At 53.5% G+C, this 12,264-nt stretch overlaps 1 long non-coding RNA gene across 7 annotated transcripts in view; it reads left to right on the top strand.

The window, feature by feature from the left end:
• Nucleotides 1-12,264, top strand: part of LOC123846109 (uncharacterized) — a 119,209-nt gene that overhangs the window by 75,195 nt on the left and 31,750 nt on the right. For 6 of the 7 annotated variants that reach the window (XR_006791189.3, XR_008506273.2, XR_006791192.3 and 3 more), the window contains 4 exons: nt 5,096-5,211; nt 8,380-8,466; nt 10,490-10,622; nt 11,122-11,324. This is a non-coding gene — a long non-coding RNA (uncharacterized LOC123846109). The remainder of the gene's footprint in view (nt 1-5,095; nt 5,212-8,379; nt 8,467-10,489; nt 10,623-11,121; nt 11,325-12,264) is intronic. The other variant, XR_006791191.3, reaches the window with a different exon arrangement.

Below are 12,264 nucleotides of genomic sequence, written 5' to 3'. Positions count from 1 at the left end.
TGTATGGCATGAGGCCTCCTGCAACCTGTGACAGATTTTCAGAGTTGCCCAAGAAAGATTTTACCAGATAGGTGACCCTGTGAAAATCGTGTGCCCAACAAGAAGCTAAGAGAATTCAGAGAAAGCCTACACTCTCTGGCCTTCCCCAACGATATAAAAAACAGTTTTATTCCTAAGAAGCTTATAATTGAGGTGGGGAAAGAAAATTAGTGTGCATTTTTTAAGGTGCCCAGAATAATTAAATATTAAATGGTGTGATGCTTGCCGGTTGCAACAGGACTGTAATGTGGCTCAGGGAGTCAGTTCTGCGTCAGAGAATTCCCGAGAAGGGGGAGACCAGAGCCACAGATTTGGATCAGTGGAGAAAAGCAGGGAGGGGTTCCGGAGAAGGAGAACTGCATGAGTGATTACCTGCAGAGTATGCAGGACAGGCGGGGCTGGACGAACCAGGTTGTGTGTTAAATGCAGGAAGATACGATTGGAGAGAGGGAGGGGGGTGTCGGGAGGGGAAGACGGGGCAGTTATGAAGTCTCTGCATTTGGGATGATGGAAATGATGGAAGGAAGGATGGCAAGGGAGGAGGAAGCATCTGAGGGCTGGCAAGGAGGGAGCTGAGGAAGTTTCTAGCAATTGCTGGTCACCAGCAGACACAGGAAGCTGTGTTTCTTTATGGGGTGGCTGACTTGAGAGGTGAGGGGACCCCTCTTCCCTCCGGGGCCTGTGCCCTTCTGCAGCTGCACAAACTCCATGAGCCCCACGATCAGAGAGTGAGCACATGGGCCACACTCCCCTGTGTGCCTGAAGTCCCAGCCTGTGACAGGCCCCAGGGAACCACCACAGGGCTTTGCACAGAGAATGGCGGATCCAACACTTAGACAAACATTGGGGGCAGCTACTAGGTACAAAGCAGCATGGGGAAATGGAAATAAGTGACTGAGACCCATAGTCTAGGGGAAGAAACGTGGATGGAAGGACGGCACTGATGGTGGTGCATTGGGGACACCCAGCCCTGTGCCCCTCATCAAGGCCACCTGGCCCTTCCCTGAGCAGGTCACAAGCCAGCAGCCTCTGTGCCTGAGCTCCGGTCGCTCTCCCAGAGGGAGGCTGCGGAGAGAGGTGGGGAGGTTGAGGCAGATGCTGAGCGCCAGGTAGGAAGAGGTCAGGAGGAGGATGGGCTTGGAGGGTGGGTCCTGGGTTTGGGCGGCGTTCCCGGAGCACCTGGCTTGAGCTACAGGGATTTAGGAGGCCAAGAGGAATCAGACAGCGTTAGCACCAGCGGATCGCAGGCCAGGAGAGGAGGCGGGAAACAAGACTTTCTGCTCAGGATGGAAAGTGCTGGAGTCATGTGGGTGCACAGAGGAGGTAGTGATGAACTCTGCCCTGGACCTGGGGTGTGGGCTGGGGCTGGGAAGACATCTGAGTGGGGCTTGGGGCCTTGGGGAAGGGTGGGGTTCCCTGAGTTGGGGGGAGCGGGGGTCTCAGGCAGAGGAGTCACCACGAAGAATGGGGCAGTGCTTTTAAAGGCCAAGAAACAGACTAGCAGGCTGGTGTGGTGTGTGTGCATGTGCACGTGTGTGTGCGTGTGGGGGGGGGGGGGAGAGAGAGAGAGAGCGCACATTGGGAGGTGAGGCTGGAAAGGAGGATATCTCCATATCCTGACCATTGCCAATGTCTGGTGAAGGAGATTCACCAGACATTGGCAATGGTCAGGATATGGAGAATGGCTGGAATAATGGGATAATGTTGGTGCTTTAGGGAAGAGGCAGGGTTGGGCAGGGGGTCGGCGGGGATGAGTTTGGATGTGAACCTGTTCAATCTTAGGGGAGGGTGGAACATTGTTGTCAAGCTGTCTGAGCCGAGCACCCTACACGGAGGGGGCCCAGTGAGCCTTGAACCAGTGATGGGGAGGACAGGAGGACTGGAAAGCCACAGCCCGAGAAGGCACAGGTGCCTGAGCCTGGACTAGGATCCGGTCCCCTCGCCCCAGCAGTCATCCGTGACCCCTCATGTATAAGCGAATGAGCATGGCCCCACACTCAGGGTTTGTTGGGAATGGAGAGTTCTGGTTCATTTCACTGAACCCCATCTCCTCCCAGAAGCCCCCTCCCCAGCCCCCTTTCTGACTGTTTCCTGGTGGTTTCTGATGTGCCCTGGGACCTGACAACCCTGTCTAGCCCTGTCTAGGAGTTCTCTGAGCACGGGGCCAGTGTCTCCCTCCTTCAGGTTCCCCACAGTCCGGGACGGGGCCCGTGCATGTAGTGTGGGGGCATATCGTGTGATAGTCTGCCAAGCGGACAGGGGTGCTTGAGATCCAACTGCTTCCAGCAGGAATTTGGGCCAGATCCCATGGGCACACAGACTTGTGACCTCCTGGACTTCCTGGTTCGGACAAGGTCATTCAATCCAAATGGTGGTGTAATTGCCCCTGACTATTTACCTGATCTGTTCCAAGTAGGTGAGATGCCTGGGATTTGGGGTGAAGGGGCAGGAAAGGGTTGTTTTTATCAGGACCTACTCGGCCCACCCATCCCAGAGGCCCCACATTATCAAATGTTTTCCAGTTCCTATGGTAACCAGATCACAGAGCCAGGATGTGTTATTATTTGGGGAGAAAAGGGAAGGGCCGCGGAGTGAGGACTGACGTCCATCCACCGTCCATCAGCCAGGCAGCTGAGTCACCGGCCACGGTTCATGGAGTCAACTTCCCTGTGGTCTGAGGCTCCCACTGGCCCTCCCTCTGACAAGAGGCTGGTCCCAGGACCACATCTGTCAGCAAGCACAGATGACAGGGCACCCCACCCTCAGCATTGCAGGTGGCTAGCAGGGTGGGGAGGGAAGTTACTGAAGGGGGCGCAGGCCTGCCTTTAGGGAGTGAGAGCTTATGGGGAGGGAGAACATTCTATCCTTCCAGAGAACACATGTATATTCATAGACAGCTTCTAGGGCCACCCAGCAACTGGCTTATGACCTGGAAAAAGTCACCTGCCCTATCTGAGCCTCAGTCTCCTTTTGTACAAAATGGGGAAACTGGTACTATCTCATCAGCTTGTTGTAGGAGAGGAACGATTGTGCCAATAAGACGCTCAGCATCCTACCCCACTTCCTACAAAGCACTCAAAAGAAATAGCATTTACAGTTATTGCTGGTTGGCTAGACGCTGACCACACATCTCTGGACCACTTGGAAGATGAAGCAGAGGGAGGTTCTACTGCTCCCCAAACACACGTGCTGGCTACCTGTTGAGCAGCCATGGGAGGCCACGGTGGACACAGCCACCCCCAGCCACGGCCACCAGGAATTGAAGTAAGAAGCTTCAGTTGTCAGATGTAGAAGGAACAGAACAAGAAAGTTAATGGGTCAGCCAGAGGGCGTGGGTCGGCCAGAGAGTGGGGACAAAGGAGAGGCGGTGAGACAGACATCCCAGAGAGCAGGTGCTCAGGCCGCCCAAGTGTGTTCCGACGCCTAAGGCCTCCCTTGCTCTCGGGCCAAATCCCTTCTGATGATAGTCTGGCTTTCTGGAGAGACTTCCCCACCAAAGAAAGGGTGCTGATGGGTGGACGTGGTTCATCAGCCCACTCGTGGCTGTATCCTCACTGTGAGTGGCTGAGTCAGCACTGGGGTTCACACTCGTGTTGTAGTGAGTCACCCCTGAACACATCCATCCCGCAGGCTTCCGACGAACTCGGGTTTCGAGCCTGCAAAGTGGAAACCCAGCATCGGAATGTGGAGACCACAGAAAGGAACTACCTCCATAGGGGAGTCTAGCCTTTGCCAAGGGGAGTCCCACATGACACCCATTCTGCAGTCACCTGATGCCCCCCATGGCATGTTCCATGCTGACTTCTGCTGGACACTGCGTCCCGGACAGCCAAGAGCTGTCCCACTGGGCTGGTCCTAAGCAATGCTTTTCAAACCATGGGGGTGGGGTGGGAAGGGGGAGACCCAGAAGTGGGCCATGGAATTAGTTTAGTAGGTGGGATGAGCATTTTTAACAATTAGAATAGAATCACACACATCAGAGTGTGTCACGGGGAGTAAGGGTGAATGTTACTTCCGAAGACTTTTGCATTTGTGTGTGTGTGTGTGTGTGTGTAGATACATATAATACACACACACACACACACACTACGGGGTACGGCAACAGAAAGATGGCACTTTCGAAGTGGGTCATTTAAAGGGCATTTATAAGAGGGACTATTTACAGCGATGTGGGCAGGCTGTAGGAAATCACAAGAGGTCGGGCAGAGCCAGGTCCAGGAACTGCAGAGCTTCGTTAGCGCCCCGAGGCTCGAGGCTTGAAGGAGGAAGGCACTTCTAGAACTTGGAGACGGAGAGATGTAGAGAGGGTGCAGACGGGAGCTGCGATCATCAGCCAGGGGTGTTGCCAGCCAGCCTGTGCTCACCTCCAGGGAATAAATACTTTTTCACTCCTCTCCCTCCTTCCACCTCCTGCCAGGGTTTCCCATTAGCCGAGCCCTGGGGAAGCCTGAAAACCGGGGGCCACAGACGGGGGCCATGCGTGGAAACCGCCCGGGACCTAAGGTGCACACGGGAGGCGGCGTAAGATGCGCGGTCCTTCTTACCGTGGGGCCCGGTGGATGAGGTTTTCAAAACCCTAGACGCGTGTGTCTGACACGGAGGTTGCCGCCAGGACGAAGCCAGACGTTTCGCGCGGCCCCGGGTCAGGGTCAGCGCCCCTGGGGAGGGCTCGGGGCAGCCGTGCCAAGGCCGGGGAGGAGACAGCTGTGCTGCGATCGTTCACAGCACGTTCCAGCGGCTGGAGAAACCACCTTGGCCCACATGGCCGACGTGGGCCTGCGCGCCGCCGTCCGCGGGGTCCACGGGCTGGGAGCTAAGGTCAGGGGAGGGGGGGCAGGGACGGAGAGGGACGATGTGGGGAGAGAGGAACAAGGGGGCCTGTGGTCGATTTCACCCCGCCAGGCAGTTGCCTCAGCTGGTCAGGGACAAAGGGCGGAGTGCTATTTCTAGCTCCCGGTGGAGCTTTCCACACACTTGTGGTCGGCTCGCGCGTCGCTGGGCTATGTGGGGTTGTGCTGGCCCCCCACAGCCCCGTCTCTGGGCCTTGTTCCCACAGCCCACGCTGCTGCCGACCCCATGCTGGAGAAGTCACGCCTTCCCAGCCGAGTGCGAGCAGGCTCCACGGCCGAGCCTCCTGAGTCCACCGTGAGCCCCTCGGACACCCTCCTGCAGGTAGGTGCCCAATCCAGGACCGGGTGCGGAAAGACTGCCACACTCACTGAAAGCCAGGCCCAGTTCCCAGAAAAGAGACTCTTCTGGAAAGGAAATAATTTTCTCTAATGATTAAAAAAAAAAGACAACAAGGGGGGTTCACAATAACAGAACTCTCGTTTTGCCCTTGCTGTTTCCTTGGGCGCTAGAGAGCAGCTCTGCCCTTCGCAGACTTGGGTTCCTTCCCGCTTGCTCACCTACACTAGGGGCCGAGGTGTTTACTTAGGAGTTAATAAGGTGAAGAGCAGTTTTGCCCTTTGAACGTTTCTCTTCCTTCAGAATCTCTTCATTTCTCTCGGCCACGTTCTTATCACCGGTAAGGGCTGGGACAGAGTCTCAAGGACACGGCTGAAGGTGGTTCCTGGACCATGTCCTCTCCAGCCCAAACCAGCAGGCCTTGGGCTGGACCCTGGTGTTCAATCCTAAAGACGTCCCTCGGAAATATCTTGCCAGGGTCATATTTTCTTAAGCCAACCAAACACAAAATGATTGCTTTACTATTGCATCAGTCTTAACCGAGTCATGATTAAACTGTAAGGTAGAGGAAAAAGAAAGTCCAAGAGGGTCAGTGTCTCCCCACATTCTGTGCTCATCAGCTTCAACCCCCGCACCTGTGGAGGCCAGAGTGCCGGCGGCAAAGCCTGGTTAGCGTCTCTTTACTGCTCTGCTTTCCTCTTCACTGTTCTGCCAAGACCTGCGTGGTGTTAACTCCCTCTCTGCACCTTGCACTTCCGGCCATGTGAGGTCGGTGTGGCTGGCGCTCTGTCTTCCTCAGTGACTTGGGAGACTTCTTGGAGGGCAGCGGCTCTGCCTTATTTTGGCCCCATCGTCTGCAGCGGGACCTGCGCTGTCAGACGGGCTCCACACACGTGTATGGGGCGAAAGAATGACTGAAACTTTCACTACACCTAAGTTTTTCAATGTGGAAAAAAAACATGAAGAGCTAGCCACGACTTTCAAAACTTTTGTGCTTTTGGCAGCAAAAATCTTGATTGCAAAAAAATCTAACCTAAGCCCCAAAGTAAATAAAAGAAAAGCAGCACACCTAAGAAGGTTGCCAGGTTTAGCAAGTAAAAATATGGGACCTCCAGTTAAGTTTGAATTTCAGAAAAATAAATAATTTTTAAAGTATAAGTATATCCCAAAACTGCATGGGACATACTTAACGCTAAAAAAATTATTATTATTATTTTGTTTATCTGATATTCAAATTTAACTGAGTATCCTGTATTTTAACTGGTGGCTCTCTACTCCGGCCTGTACCCACATGGGACCCCACGGGCTCCCCGGGGCTGTGCAGTCCTGTTTATGAGCCACTGTTTTAGGAAAAGCTATGACACTCATATTGTTTTCCTTCTCCCATCTCTGGAGCTGCTCTCCTAAGCAGGACCAAGGCCTCCTCCCCCAGCAACCGTGCCTGGATCATGGGTGTCCATGTGGGCCCCAGGCAGTGAGGAAAGGCTGTTGCTAAAAATGGGTCAAAATAACTTGATTAGCAGCCACATTGATGACTAACAGCCATGCCTGTTCACCCAACCATTTTAAGTCCTACATAGGTTACTTCACCCCTTGTTTTCTTTTTTTAAAAAAGATTTGATTTACTTATTTGAGAGAGACAGATAGCAAGAGAGAGCACAAGCTGGGTGGAGTGGTACAGGGAGAGGGAGAAGCAGGCTCCCTGCTCAGGGAACAGGGGCTTGTGCGGACTCGATCCCAGGGCCCCGGGATCATGACCTGAGCTGAAGGCAGATGGGTAACAACTGAGCCACCCAGGCGCCCCCACACCCTGTTTTCACTGAAACCTTGACTCTTGCTGACAGACTGTTCTGTCTGTTCTGTGAAGGTATATGATGGAGCCGCGTTGTTGTGCTCTTTCCTTCCTGCTTCCCAGCTCCATCCTGCTGGGCGAACAGAGGAGCATCCACACCCAAGCCAGTCAGCGTGGTTCTGCTGGGTGGGTGCTGGTGGTTTCTGTGGAACCAACGCAGAGATGGTAAAGCAAATGCACACCTCTCTCTTTTTACTCCCCCTGAAAAAGGCAGTGAAGGGGCTCCTTCGAGAATCAAGTGAACCCCTGAATGTCTTCCAGATGAGTTCATTTTGGTTTTTTTGTTTTTGTTTTTTAAGATTTTATTTATTTATTTGTCAGAGAGAGAGAGAGCACGAGCAGGGGGGAGCGGCAGAGGCAGAGGGAGAAGCAGGCTTCCTGCTGAGCAGGGAGCCCGATGCGGGGCTCGATCCCAGGACCCTGGAATCATGACCTGAGCTGAAGGCAGACGCTTACCCGACTGAGCCCCCCCGGCATCCCCAGATAAGTTCATTTTGGAGAAGGAGCAGGTAAATCTCAGTAGACAATGTCTGTTGATTTTTGCCTGCCCACATTAGAGCTCCCTTCCCAATTGGGGTGTCCACCGGTGTGTGGTCTTAGGGAGGGGCAGACAGGCCTCTAGGCCTGTGTGTGACCCAGGCTCAGCCCACGAGGTGCTCCTGCTCTGGGCTTGGACCTCAAGGGACAGACAGGCGGCTAGAGGCGATGTGTAGCCGTGGCGGTGAGGTCAGGAGTCAGCCGTCCACAGCACTGGGCGCGGCACCTGCACTGGCGTCCTGGCCAGCCTGAGTGTCTGTGACTGGGCTCTCAGCTGCCAGACTTCCCCTCAGGGTGCTCGGCCCATTCCCCTGAACCAGGTTTGCCGGGCTTCTAGTCAGTTCTCTGAATCACCCGATATCCTTTCCCGTCAGCTCATTAACCAGGCTGAGTTCCTGCTGTTTGCACAAGAGCACTCTAAGGTAGGTCGTCAGGCCTCACCCTCACCCTCACCGCTCCCTGTCCTGGGTGCCCTGGCGAGTGTGGAGACCCAGTCAGAGATGTGATGACTCTGTGCTAAAGGATGTCACCAGGATCTTCCTCTGGAGCTCCCTGGTCCCACATTTCCCCAAACTGTAGTGCTTTCTGAAACACAGAGGTTCGGGACCTTCTGGGGAGCCTCATACAGGACTGCACTCCCTGCCATGGTGGAGTCGGTGGCCAAAGCCAGGCAAGCAGCAGTGATGAGTGTCACTTCAGGCTGGAAGTGGTGTGAAAAGCCAGCTCGTAATTCACCACGTTCCCCCTCTCTGCCCCCATCACAGAGGTCAGACACACTCCAGATGGTGGCCGCCCCGTCAGCCTGGAACCTGTGATGAGGACGTCATGCGAGAGTTCCTCACTAACCCAAGGTGATCATTTGAAATGAGCAAGCAAGCAGGAAACTTTCCTTCTGTCAAGTCAGGAGAGGTTGGGGTTGTTACTGTAGCAGAACCTATGGGATCCTGACTGATACACAGGCCCTGTCCCAGACCTCCTTGATCTGAATCACCATGGGACCTGGGCTGAGGCGTTTTCCAAGTCCCATGGACACACTTGTGATTTTGGTGATCAGCCAGGTTTGGGAGCCCCCCATGTGTTCCACACAAATTCTGAGGACGGGCTCTGACCAGCCTCATAATGGAGACTGCCGTGGGTTGGATGGTGGGCTGGAGAGCACAGCCTGGAGACCCAAGCTGACATTCCTTCATAGCGATGCAGATTATAAAGCCGAATGGTAATTTGAAAAATTGTCTACAATTTCAAAATAAGCCAAAATTGTTAAACTCAAGTTTGTATCAATTCTCTGAACACAGCCACAAATACACACGCACATACACACACATACACACACACAGAATAAGAGAGAGCAAAACATAAGAAAATCATGGAATGGACTTACGAATTATTTTTCTTTCATTTTTCATCGTTATTGAAGTGGCAACACTTCAATAAACAAAGGAAACTCCAAATGAGATGTTTGGAGTTAATATGGAAACAATAGGAGCTCCTGAATGTTCTTGAGGAAGGGTGGGATGCGGTGGAAAAAAGGGAAGATGATAAAAATACTAGTTAAGGAAGGAAGCTGGGGCAGGCCTGTGCATAAAGGACAAAGGTGGGCGGCAGAGGCCAGGAGCCCCGCAAAGGGGCTGTGTGACGTTCCAGGAGGTATGGCAAAGCCCCAGCATTGAGGCGCGTAGGGATAGAAGGAGAGCAGGGTCAGCCTTTGGTGACCCCAGCGCTCAGCAGCCTCAGGCTGCGGCCAGGCCTGACACGCGTCTGCACTGCACTGCCCTCCAGTGGCCGGAGCCGGGAAGCCAGTCAAGCCTGTGGGGCTGCTCGCAGGAACGGTCAAGGTGAGACAATTGTGGGAGCCCGGAGCTCCTGGGACTACAGAGGCGGGGAAAGCTTCCGAGAGCACACGGTGCTTCCACACAGCATTGCAATTCTCTACAATGGGGCCAGCCTGCCGGCAAGGCCGTAACCTGCCAGGCACGCGGAATTGTGTGGACAAAGGCGTGAAAGCTTGAGGCTGTATTGAGCAATCAGGAGGCAAGGCGTGCGTTAACACCAGCGGGAGCGCAGGGTGCTTAGGGCTGGGGAAAGGTGCAGCCGAAGAGGTGAGCTGAGGCTATGCGGTGAAGGGACTTCGAAATGCATCCTAGGCCCTGGGACGCCAGCCAAGGGTTTAAGCAGGGGTGTCATATAGGGAGGAAGGAAGGTAACATGATCACATTTGCACTTTAAAAAGATCATTCTAGCAAAAGTGTGGAATATGGAATATGGATCGCGCCGGTGGGTGAGATCATGACCTGAGCCAAAGGCAGATGCTTAACCGACTGAGCCACCCAGGCACCCTGAATGAATCCCAATTAAATATTGACTTTGGAGGGGCACCTCTGCCTTCTCCCCTGGAACCTCCTCCCCTGTCTGCTCAGAGTCCCAGTGTTTGTCACAGTGTCTGTGTTTCCCAAAGATCCAAGGGTGTAGAGTCCCTGCTAGGACTAACGGGAGGGCAGAGCCTCTGGTCTGGGGACATTGCTATCCCAAGGGGACTCAAGACAGACAAACTCTCCAGTCTGTTCCTTTTTCTTGCTGTCAGTATGGTCAGCTAGTTTTTTTGTGAGTTGCCACCCATTAGGGGTCATGAAAACAATCATCTCAAATTGCATTTTATTTAAATGAAATGGAATAAAATTAAAAATATCAGGTGCGTTTCATGTAGTATGGCTAAAGAGCGTTTCAGGGACATTTGTTTTCATTGGGTGCACCTGTGGGTGTGTGTGGGCACTTGGCTGTGAATGGAAATGTTTCTTACCATGAGTCCAATCAGAAAGATTAAAGAGCCACATGTCTAAATGTTTCCCCTTCTGCCTTTGCAACACTTATTTGCAGCAGTTTTGCAACCTATGTTTTGCACAAGATAACGTGAAAGGGAGTTTCAATCTACTTGTCTACACTGCCCGTGAGGGAACAGAGGAGCCCACCCAGATGATGACCTGGCTCACATTCCACTGACCTGCTTAACGTAAGCACTTAAACCCTGAGGCCTGTCCTGGAATTAAATTGTTTGAATTAACATACCTTGTTGGAAGCCAAACTAAGCTATATTTTCCTAGTGGATATTTGTCACTAAAATCCTACTATAAAATACATATTTTAAAAACCCAGTTTATGAATTTGCCATTTATTCTTCCCTGCTCCTCACCAGCCAGTCCTGGCATAATATACTGGACTTCCTCCTCCTCATATCCCAGGTATGAATGCTCGAATGTTCGGGTGTGTGGATGGGAGGGTGGTGTGGCCTGGTCTGGCTGCTCCCAGGAGGCCCCTCCCACTGCCCCCCTGCCCCCACTAGCAAGACCCTGGAGAGCCTCCCAGACCCTGGGATCCCAGGGATTCCTCGTACTGAAGCTAGATAAATGCTCACACATCTGTAACACATTCTGCTTTCCTCCACAAACCTGATACTCCTGAGCCACCTTCTGGGCAGGGTGGATTATATCTTTGTTCTCATTTTTTTCTAGAAGCAGATCTTACAGAAGTTAGGGAGAGTGGAACGCGAACTCAGACAGCCTGGATTCTCATCCCAGATCTTCCCCTTATGAAATAATGCCTTTGGGCAAGTTGTTGAACCAATTCAAGCTGCCGCCGCCTCATCAGTAACAGGAAGGATGATAATAACATCTGTGTGGGCAGGTGACTCTGAGGAACAAATGAAGTGATACAGGTAAGGCATGTTAGCCCCATACCGAGCATACAGTAAGTGCTCACTGTGTATCACCTGCCATTATCACAGTGGTTATGATTATTACAACGTATTATTATTATGATACTCTGGGCAGCCCCTGAGCGGCCAGAGGTGTGAGGGCCACACGGGCCCCTCCTGGTTAACCCCAACGTCCATTTCTCCATCACTCCACTGCCTTCCCCCACTATCAGGCCTCTGGCTTCCCCCGGAGCTCTTGGTCCTGCCCATTGTCTCACCTCTTCATGGCCACCACCTGCCTCTCAGCTTCACTCCCTCCATTCCAAGGCTGGCTTTGAGGGACGCTGGATCCGCAGTCCTTGCTGCAGTCTGAGCAAGAGAATGTGCGGTACAGCATGAGAGGCCCCGGGGTCCTGTCAGGAGGCATGGCTGTTTGTTTCAAGTAAATTAGAATGGGCAGGAGGGAGGGTCCTGGCAGTCAGGCCGGGCCCAGGGCCTGAGGCGTGTGACAGTGGAACCTCCCTGCTGGTGGAGAAGCAGGCAGAAGGAACTTGGACTGGGGGTGGGGAGGGACTGGAACTGGAGGCAGACAACCCAGGACCATCTCCTGCGGGGCTCAGGGGAGCCTGGAGGGGCCACGGGACACACAGCGGGAGCAGGGCCTCAGATCAGGGGAAACTGAGGTCAATACCCAGACACATGGACTGGGCCGGTATCGTTTTCGTGGGAAAAGGTTAGGATGCACACCCAGGTGATTGAAAGGTTGCCACCCCTGGAGTCCACATGGGGGCAGTCTGTGAGCATGTGCCGAAAGATAGGGTACAGAGATGGATTGGCTGCCATGGTCAACCTGGAATAACTCTCCCAGGGGACCTAAGTGGGGAGGGGCTGCTGGCCGCCTGGGGCTTCCTGCCTCCAGACTAGATGGATCCAGCAGGAACAACGTCAGAGCTGGCTCTGC

The sequence above is a fragment of the Mirounga angustirostris genome, unplaced genomic scaffold, assembly GCF_029215605.1.
Source record: "Mirounga angustirostris isolate CCGP_5_RB_7025 unplaced genomic scaffold, mMirAng1.0.hap1 SCAF_6, whole genome shotgun sequence".
Classification (NCBI taxonomy): domain Eukaryota; kingdom Metazoa; phylum Chordata; class Mammalia; order Carnivora; family Phocidae; genus Mirounga; species Mirounga angustirostris.
This window is presented reverse-complemented; position numbering and strand designations above follow the sequence as displayed.